Source organism: Heptranchias perlo, chromosome 1 (genome assembly GCF_035084215.1).
Source record: "Heptranchias perlo isolate sHepPer1 chromosome 1, sHepPer1.hap1, whole genome shotgun sequence".
Taxonomy (NCBI): Eukaryota; Metazoa; Chordata; class Chondrichthyes; order Hexanchiformes; family Hexanchidae; genus Heptranchias; species Heptranchias perlo.
The window spans coordinates 57,490,913-57,499,725 of NC_090325.1; the positions used below are offsets into that span (position 1 = coordinate 57,490,913).

Genomic DNA, 8,813 nt, shown 5'->3' on the forward strand with positions numbered 1-8,813 from the left:
TGGTCTCCTTAATTAAGAAAGGACATAATTGCTTTGGAGGCGGTTCAGAGAAGGTTCACTCGACTGATTCCTGGGGTGAGGGGGTTATCTTATGAGGAAAGGTTGGACAAGTTGGGCCTGTATACACTGGAGTTAAGAAGAATGAGAGGTGATCTTATTGAAACATGTAAGATCCTGAAGGGACTTGAAGGGGTAGATGCTGAGAGGATGTTTCCCCTTGTGGGAGAGACTAGAACTAGGGACCACAGTGTAAAAATAAGGGGTCTCTCATTTAAGATGGAGATGAGGAGAATTTTTTTCTCTCAGAGGGTCGTGAGTCTGTGGAATTCCCTTCCCCAGTGAACGGTGGAGGCAGGGTCATTGAATATTTTTAAGGTTAAGTTAGATAGATTCCTGATTAACAAGGGAGTCAAAGGTTATAGTAGGTAGACGGGAAAGTAGGGTTGAGGTCACAATCAGATCAGCCATGATCTTATCAAATGGCGGAGTAGGATCGAGGGGCCGAATGGCCTACTCCTGCTCTTAATTTGTATGTTCATATATAACTAAAAGGGGTACAGGAACAGAGAGATCTGGGGGTATGTGTGCATAAATTATTGAAGGTGGCAGGGCAGGTTGAGAAAGCGGTTGAAAAAGCATATGGGATCCTGGGCTTTATAAATAGAGGCATAGAGTACAAAAGCATGGAAGTCACGATGAACCTTTATAAAACACTGGTTCGGCCACAACTGGAGTATTGTGGCCAGTTCTGGGCACCGCACTTTAGGAAAGATGTGAGGCCTCAGAGAGGGTGCAGAAGAGATTTACTAGAATGATTCTAGGGATGAGGGGCTTTCGTTACATGGATAGATAGGAGAAGCTGGGGTTGTTCTCCTTGGAACAGAGAAGGTTGAGAGGAGATTTGATAGAGGTATTCAAAATCATGAAGGGTCTAGACAGTAGATAGAGAGAAACTGTTCCCATTGGTGGAAGGGTCAAGAACCAGAGGACACAGATTTAAGGTGACTGGCAAAAGAACCAAAAGGTGACATGAGGAAAAACTTCTCTACATAGCGAATGGTTAGGATCTGGAATGCACTGCCCGAGGAGATGGTGGAGGCAGATTCAATCATGGCCTTCAAAAGGGAACTGGATAAGTACTTGAAAGGAAAGAATTTGGAGGGCTACGGGGATGGGTTGGGATTAGCTGGATTGCTCTTGCATAGAGTTGGCGCGGACTTGATGGGCCAAATGGCTTCCTTCCGTGCTGTAACCTTTATATGATAAACATAGAGAGAGTGGAAGTATTAAGGGGATTAACATCTTTGAAAGTAGATAAATCACCAGGCCCGGATGAAATGTATTCTCGGCTGTTAAGAGAAACAAGGGAGGAAATAGCGGAGGCTCTGACCATCATTTTTCAATCCTCCCTGGATACAGGCGTGGTGCCAGAGGATTGGAGGACTGCTAATGTTGTACAAAAAGGGAGAAAGAGAGAGACAGAGTAATTACAGGCCAGTCAGTCTAATCTCGGTGGTGGGCAACTTAATAGAATCAATTCTGAGGGACAGGATAAACTGTCACTTAGAAAGGCACGGATTAATCAAGGACAGTCAGCATAGATTTAAGGGAAGGTCATGTCTGACTAACTTGACTGAATTTTTTGAAGAGGTAACAAGGAGGGTCGATGACGGTAGTGCATTTGATGTAGTCTACATGGATCTTAGCAAGGCTTTTAACAAGGTCCCACATGGCAGACTGGTCAAAAAAGAACAAGCTCATGGGATCAAAGGGAAAGCAGCAAGTTGGATCTAAAATTGGATCAGTGGCAGGAAGCAAAGGGTAATGGTCGACAGGTGTTTTTGTGACTGGGAGGCTGTTTCCAGTGGGCTTCCGCAGGGCTCAGTACGAGGTTTCTTGTTTTTTGTGGCATATATTAATGATTTGGACTTAAATGTAGGGGGGCATAATTAAGAAGTTTGCGGATGATACAAAAATTGGTTGTGCGGTTGATAGTGAGGAGGAAAGCTGTAGACTGCAGGAAGATATCAATGGACTGGTCAGGTAAGCAGAAAAGTGGCAAATGGAATTCAATCCACAGAGGTAATGCATTTGGGGAGGGCAAACAAGGGAAGGGAATACACAATAAATGGGAGGATACTGAGATGTGTAGAGGAAGGGAGGGACCTTGGAGTGCATGTCCACAGATCCCTGAAGGTAGCAGGACAGGTAGATAAGGTGGCTAAGGTAGCATATGGAATACTTTCCTTTATTAGCTGAGGCATACGATATAAGAGCAGGGGGGTTATGCGAGAACTGTATAAAACACTGGTTAGGCCACAGCTGGAGTACTGCGTACTGTTCTGGTCACCACAATACAGGAAGGATGTAATTGCACTAGTAAGGGTACAGAGGAGATTTATGAGGATGTTGCCAGGACTGGAGAATTTTAGCTATGAGGAAAGATTGAATAGGCTGGGATTGTTCTCTTTAAAACAGAGGAGGCTGAGGGGTGATTTAATTGGTGTACAAAATTATGAGGGGCCTAGATAGAATGGATAGGAAGGACCTATTTCCCTTAGCAGAGAGGTCAATAACCAGAGGGCATAGATTTCAAGTGATTGGCAGAAGGATTAGAGGGGAACAGAGGAAAAATGTTTTCACCCAGAGTGTGGTGTGGGTCTGGAACTCACTGTCTGAAAGGGTGGTAGAGGTAGAAACCCTCATCACATTTAAAAAGTAATTGGATATGCACCTGAAGTGCCATAACGTACAAGGCTACGGACCAAGTGCTAGAAAGTGGGATTAGGCTGGGTGGCTCATTTTCGGCCGGCGTGAACATAATGGGCCAAATGACCTCCTTCAGTGTCATAAATTTTCTATGACAGCTTCGTGGCCACTTTTACTTCACGGCCACATTTCCAGATGATTTTTTGAAAACTAAATTCAAATTCTCAAACTGCCATGGTGGGATTTAAGTCATGTTTTCTAGATTATGAAACCAGTAACATAACCACTACACTATTGTATCGAAGACTCCTTTATATGAATATGAATTTATAATGGTAATTAATAACAAGATATGCATGCAGCCAAAAGATTTATCATATTATTTCTTACTAGTCAATCTTATGGTTTTGTACAGTGAGTCAGCAAATATGGTCTCTCTCTCTTACCCATTTTTTCTGTCCTCATGTTGCTGTTTCTAGTTCTCGCTGCCTCTCTCTCTTCCCTTCCCCCCCACCCCTTTGCTTTTCTTTCTCTGTCCTCATCTGCTTCTCTCCCTTTCTTTTTGGGTGGGAAATGATGGGTGGTATGGCATGATGTGTAGGCAAAGGAGCCACCAATGGCTGTAAATTGCATTTGAGGTGAGGATTTCAGGGAAAATGGACCTCAGCATCTTCCTTCCTAACCCCTCATGGTTTCCTCCCATCCCCTTGGTCCCATCACATCCCCCACCGTTTCATTTTCCCTCTAGCCTATTACTCGCCATACTTAATCCCCGCTAAACTACTCACTTAGCCACTGTATCGTTCCCTCCCACTTGCTCTGTAATCACTCACCTCACCCAACACTACCCCCATCCCGGACCCCATAGGCGTTAAAAGTTAACACCTTTCACAGGTGTACACGATTACCATGGACTTTTTATGTCAACAAAACATGGGGATTATTAGTTGACTTCAAAATTAAACTAGTGGTTTTTAAAAAATTGAATTGACCATTAAAAGGAAGACTCTTGTGCTCTCCCTCCTCCCCTCAGTTTAATACAATTTTTAAAATTTATGGAACTCGAAACAAAAGCTAGAACAAGTGTGTCATCAGAACACTGCCAATTTTTTTCTCTCTCTCACACAAAAAGCACAACATAAGAACATAAGAAATAGGAGCAGGAGTAGGCCAATCGGCCCCTCGAGCCTGCTCCGCCATTCAATAAGATCATGGCTGATCTGATCTTAATCTCAAATCTAAATTCATGTCCAATTTCCTGCCCGCTTCCACAGCTTCCTGGGGCAGCAAATTCCACAGACCCACTACCCTCTGAGTGAAGAAGTTTCTCCTCATCTCAGTTTTGAAAGAGCAGCCCCTTATTCTAAGATTATGCCCCCTAGTTCTAGTTTCACCCATCCTTGGGAACATCCTTACCGCATCCACCCGATCAAGCCCCTTCACAATCTTATATGTTTCAATAAGATCACCTCTCATTCTTCTGAACTCCAATGAGTAGAGACCCAATCCACTCAACCTCTCCTCATATGTCCACCCCCTCATCCCCGGGATTAACCGAGTGAACCTTCTTTGTACTGCCTCGAGAGCAAGTATGTCTTTTCTTAAGTATGGACACCAAAACTGTATGCAGTATTCCAGGTGCGGTCTCACCAATACCTTATATAACTGCAGCAATACCTCCCTGTTTTTATATTCAATCCTCCGAGCAATAAAAGCCAACATTCCGTTGGCCTTCTTGATCACCTGCTGCACCTGCATACTAACTTTTTGATTTTCTTGCACTAGGACCCCCAGATCCCTTTGTACTGCAGTACTTTCCAGTTTCTCGCCATTAAGATAATAACTTGCTCTCAGATTTTTCCTGCCAAAGTTCATAACCTCACATTTTCCAATATTGTATTGCATCTGCCAAATCTCCGCCCACTCACCCAGCCTGTCTATATCCCCTTGTAGGTTTTTTAATGTCCTCCTCACTCTCCACTTTCCCTCCCATCTTTGTATCATCTGCAAACTTTGATATGTTACACTCGGTCCCCTCCTCCAAATCGTTAATATAGATTGTAAAGAGTTGGGGACCCAGCACCAACCCCTGCGGAACACCACTGGCTACTGGTTGCCAGTCCGAGAATGTACCATTTATCCCAACTCTCTGCTTCCTGTTAGATAACCAATCCTCCACCCATGCCAGAATATTACCCCCAATCCAGTGATTCTTTATCTTGAGCAATAATCTTTTATGTGGCACCTTGTCAAATGCCTTCTGGAAGTCCAAATACACTACGTCCACTGGTTCCCCTTTATCCACCCTGTACGTTATGTCCTCAAAGAACTCAAGCAAATTTGTCAGACATGACTTCCCCTTCACAAAGCCATGCTGACTTTGTCCTATTAAATTATGTTTATCCAAATGTTCCGCTACTGTCTCCTTAATAATAGACTCCCAAATTTTACCCACCACAGATGTTAGGCTAACTGGTCTATAATTTCCAGCCTTCTGCCTACTACCCTTTTTAAATAAGGGTAGTACATTAGCAGTTTTCCAATCTGCCGGGACCTTTGCCGAGTCCAGAGAATTTTGGAAAATTATTACCAAAGCAAAAGAAGCACTCAATATAAATTGTACCACAGAAAAGCTTTTGAAATTTGGCCTTTTGTATTTCAAAATTGGAAGATAAGTTGCTGGGAGCTCAAGAAAAATATCTGATCAGTGGAGATGATTGAACAGTAGTGATGCATAGTGGGAAATTAGGTACACATGCTCAGAATGCACAATCCAAATTTAGCTCAGGGTTACAGCTATGGTCAAATATATAAACGCCAGGCCGAGGCTTTTGCAAGAGGTTCATTGGTTAAATGCACCCAGTCTATTTGATACTATGGCAGAGACCCCAGAAATAGCCCAAGTTCAATCCCAAGTTTGCCCATGCACCATAGTTCAATCACCTACAGACACTTACAGCCAGCACTCACATAAGAATAACTACCTGAGCCAAGTGCTGGAATGAAACCATGCCCCAATTTCAGACAGTCCTTGCCTTCAGGAGAGAAGAAAAAAGTTCTCTAAGTAGCAAGTTACTGGTGACAAATAGATAAAATGTGTAGCCCTCAGGACAGTCGAGCCCACAGTAAAAGGAGCACTTCCAGGTATAAATATTTTGCAATATGGTCAGAATTTTTACCTTCGGAGATACTGACTACTGCTTTGGAAGAGGGCAGGGAGCACTCTTTCTCCCCCACCTCAGACTGCAGCACCCTGAAGCTAAATGGAAGGGGGAGGGGAGAAAATTACATTTATATTTTTAAACAATTCCCCAACAGGCTTAGCAATTAAACAAATGAGTTATTCTGCTATTTTTACCCTGTTGTTAGGGAGGAGAACGGATAGAGACTCTGGTTTAACTTAATTGAATGTTATCATTCAACTTCTGGCTAATTAGTTGCAAAATGGCTGCTTTCAACATAAACAACTTGATTTTCTATTGAAATTATTTCAAACACTTAAAGCAGCAGAGGATTCGAAACCAACTTCAGCAATGTCTTTTCTTTTTAAAAAAAAAATCAACATATCATTCCTACTTTGGTGACATAATTGTTTTGGCCATCCTGTATTACATCACTAATATGTAGAGTTTAATTGATCTGCTTGATTTTTGAATACCCAGCATATGTAATCAACAATCAAATCTATTTTCTACAACTTTTTTAAAAATTGTATCTTCACACTCTACCTTTGGAGAGTGAAGTAGTGGAAGAATTTACAGGCTGATTAACCGTTTGACTAGCCACATTGCCGACGCTCCTCTATGGACATAACCATATTTATACCAGCAGAAGGGGGGTTAATCCTATGCATTGGAAAGGTTTTATGGGCTCCCACAACCCATACAATGAGGGGCTACCCACACCTCGCTGCATGTTAACCCAGAATTCAGAGCCAGACATTAGCAAGGGAGTCAAAGGATATGGGGAAAAGGCGGGAAAGTGGAGTTGAGGTAAAAATCAGATCAGCCATGATCTCATTAAATGGCGGAGCAGGCTCGAAGGGCCAAATGGCCTACTCCTGCTTCTATCTCTTATGGTCTTATGGTCTCCACTTGCCAGGACCCTGCACCATCTGACTCCAAAGCAGAAATGCTACGACTAAGCACCCACATTTCCTAGAATTTATTCTCCTCCAGTTGCATTAGCTTAACTGAGACATTTCAATAAACAAATTTCTCCACCACCACCTTTGGCCACTCTATTCTAAACTAAAAACACCTCAGTTTCCTCAGATGGTATTGGCTTTGGGGTATTATAATACTTACTGACCTTTTACAGCTCTGGCCAGAATTACAATATGCAGAGAATATCCAGATGTTAAATTTGCATCTACCAAATTATTGTTTTGAGTATCCAACAGTAAACCACACATAACTAAGAAACAATAACCTTGCGTACCATACACTCATGCATAGATTACATGATTTTCCTTTTTGTACTTTGACACAGCAGTACTGTCCTCTGGAACATAACTTTTATAGAATAATCACTAAGAGCTTTCACATGCTCTAAAATTTGTGTTTTTGCAAAATCTAATTAAATGATCTCCCTATTCTGCTGGACAATCAGGGATCAGATGCTACATATAGGCAAACTTTGTTGCTATGGCTCTCGAGGGACTTCAAAAAAGGTATTGAAACCAACTATCAGCCCAGCAAATATCAGTTAGAAAACTTATAAAAGAATTCCAAAAGTAACATTACATATCCCCACAACCAATGGACATAGAAATTATCTTCAGGGATGTTCATCAGTGGTGCAAATACACACAATTTAGTTTTTAAAAATAAAAATACTAATGCTCTTCATTTATCATTTCATGTTGCAACATTATTTTAGTGATCTGGTGCTGAAAAACAAGAGTGTGCATTGGAAAGTAGGCCCAATAAACTAAAATCCAGAACTCAGTGTGTTAACCAGTAGATGCCAATACTTTTTATAAACCCTTTATAAGGACTTTCCTATGGTCACCATGGGGACACAGTCCCTTTCCTGAAAATCATAAAAATCAATCCATCAAATGCATTCGCAAAAATATATGTATTTGCAATCGTCTCAACAAAAAGATCATTTGACAAGTTCTCCGGAGTCACTCTTTTTCCCTATTATTAATGCATCGACTGACAAACAAATTGACAGATTAAAACCGTCAGCGACACGAACCCCCATTCCCGTTCCCGGGTTATACGCGTTATGCACGGGGTGTGTGTGTGTCAACGGGTTATAAATGTCCACAAACGTTTCTGGAGCCCCCTTTCCTCCGACTATCACCTCAAAAATCATGAATTACATTAAGGGGATTAATCGTCGATATTTAAACTATAAACCTGCAAGTTCTACGATGGCACAAATTAACACAAAGCCAACATTCTCCCCCACAAATCGAAAACGCGATGCCCATCAGTTTCTTGAATACCTTCAGGGAACAGCCGAGCCGACAGACAAAAAGCCCCACGGTTCATACCTTCACGGAGCAGCAGTCAGTGCTCACAGCTGATCTGTTGCGGCAAGTCGGGAGTTTAACTCCTTCCTGAAACTAACCGCTAACAGTCGGTTCAAGCGGCTGGGAAACAAGGCAGACAGACAGACAGACGAACACCCGCCCCTGTCTGTCTGTCTGTCTGTCTGTCTGCCTCTCCTCCCCATCCAGCACAAAACTGACCTCAGGACCGTCCGGCTCGACCCGCCTCACCTTTCACCCAAACACTCCATTCCGCTCCCTTCCACTTCGGCACAACGAACCCACTTCAGTCCGCCGCTTGACCCGCACTGGCTTCCGTACATATGCATTCCTTCCGCCCTGTTGTCAGGCGACCGTGCACTGCTAACTCCCGCCCCCTCCCGAATCGAAGGATGATTGGACATTTAGAGCCTCATTTGCATTTCCACGCGGATAAATGAGACGCCAGACCCAGCCGGCAATGGGTGAGGTGGGTGTCAATCACTCGACGTCATCGGTTGGTGCAGCCCAGTGCACGTGCTTTCGCTCAAGAGTTTTCTCGCAGAGCGAGGGGTGGGGAGAAGGCGCGGTTTGTCGGTCGGTCAAAGTCCGGCCTCCCGTC

The 8,813-nt window shown here is 43.1% G+C and overlaps 1 protein-coding gene across 4 annotated transcripts in view; it reads right to left on the reverse strand.

Annotated features, from left to right (window-relative positions):
• The window catches only part of LOC137322504 (atos homolog protein B), a 119,959-nt gene extending 111,412 nt beyond the window's left edge, over nt 1–8,547 (reverse strand). The window contains exon 1 of one of the 4 annotated variants that reach the window (XM_067985431.1): nt 8,444–8,547. The gene's annotated coding sequence lies outside the window, so the exon portion shown is untranslated. Of the gene's footprint in view, nt 1–8,167; nt 8,386–8,413 lie in introns of those variants that run through there. The other 3 variants (XM_067985449.1, XM_067985441.1, XM_067985436.1) reach the window with 3 other exon arrangements.
• Between the last annotated feature and the right edge of the window lie 266 nt (nt 8,548–8,813).